Genomic DNA, 1,299 nt, shown 5'->3' on the forward strand with positions numbered 1-1,299 from the left:
AACTCCCACTCATCTGGTTGAACCACTACCAAATATCCCCATGCTGCTGATCACATATATGGTATATAACATGTGAGCACCGTTATATATTACAGACTGTGATAGACAATTTGCTCCAGGAAAGTTAGAATGAACTTGTGACTTTAAATGAGCATCATTATTCCACAATACTGTGAATTTCCGGAAATTATGTAATCACTTAATCACAATCAAAAAAAAAAAAGAACCTTGGGGAAGGGAGGGAGGGGGGGATGGTGGGGGGAAAACAATGGAGGGGGTAACAATGTTCAAGAGGAAGTGTACTCATTACCTCACTCATGTAACTGTAACCCTCTGTATAGTATCTTTACAATAAAAAAAAATAAAAAAAAAATTGGCACTCTCAGGTAGAAGCCCTCTGTGCTTCACAGACCAAAGAATAACACATATTAGCCATGATGATAACAAGTCTAATGTTACACCACGAGGACCATATTGACCAGATCCACTCTCTGATCCCTTCAAATGCCATGACAGCATGAATTCTTCTGCCAGCTGATGAAGCTCTGGCATCTAGAGACACTTTGACCAGCAGAGTCAATTTAATTGGTCAAAAATATCTGCATAACATTATCACATTTCTTTCCCTGATATCAAGGAAGTATCCAAGAAATTATGGTGACAGTTGCTAGTGACTACTTAGGAAACATTTTTAACCCCTCCAAAATGCAGAAGAGAAGCAGAAGGAGGTACTTCCTTTCCTGTCTATGGTCAGAGCAATTTTACTCCAAGGCATTTGTCCTGGCACGCCAGCAGTCTTGGTTCTTGTCTGCAGTAATATTACCAATAGAGAACTCTAGGCATATTTTCAGATGATGTACTGATTATGCAATGGTCAAAGCCATAGATAAGATCTGCTTCATTCCCTAAAAATAATTTAGGAAAATCGCTTCATAAGAGGAAAACGAAACATTAGTAACAGCAGAAAACACAGTGATGAGAATTTTCCTCACATATGCCTGAAGAAGTAAGGCAGATGTTGTCATTCTAAGAAGCCAGTATTTTCCAGATCTCATTGCCAAAAAGAAGACATCAAGGAATTAAAACCACAAATTAGCATCCTTCTTAAACCTAGATGCAGGAGGGAAGAAAAATACTTTAAAAGAGATTAGAAAACTGGGTGCAAGTGGCTTATAGCTGTAACCCCAGTTTTTGGGAGACTGAACACTGAAGGATCACTGTTTGAGGCCAGCCTGGACAATAAGCTCAAGAGACTCCCTTCCTTAACCCACAGTTGGCGTCAGTGGTTCATGTCTATCA

The sequence above is a fragment of the Dipodomys merriami genome, unplaced genomic scaffold (assembly GCF_024711535.1).
Source record: "Dipodomys merriami isolate MVZ:Mamm:240054 unplaced genomic scaffold, mDipMer1.0.p SCAF_2, whole genome shotgun sequence".
Taxonomy (NCBI): domain Eukaryota; kingdom Metazoa; phylum Chordata; class Mammalia; order Rodentia; family Heteromyidae; genus Dipodomys; species Dipodomys merriami.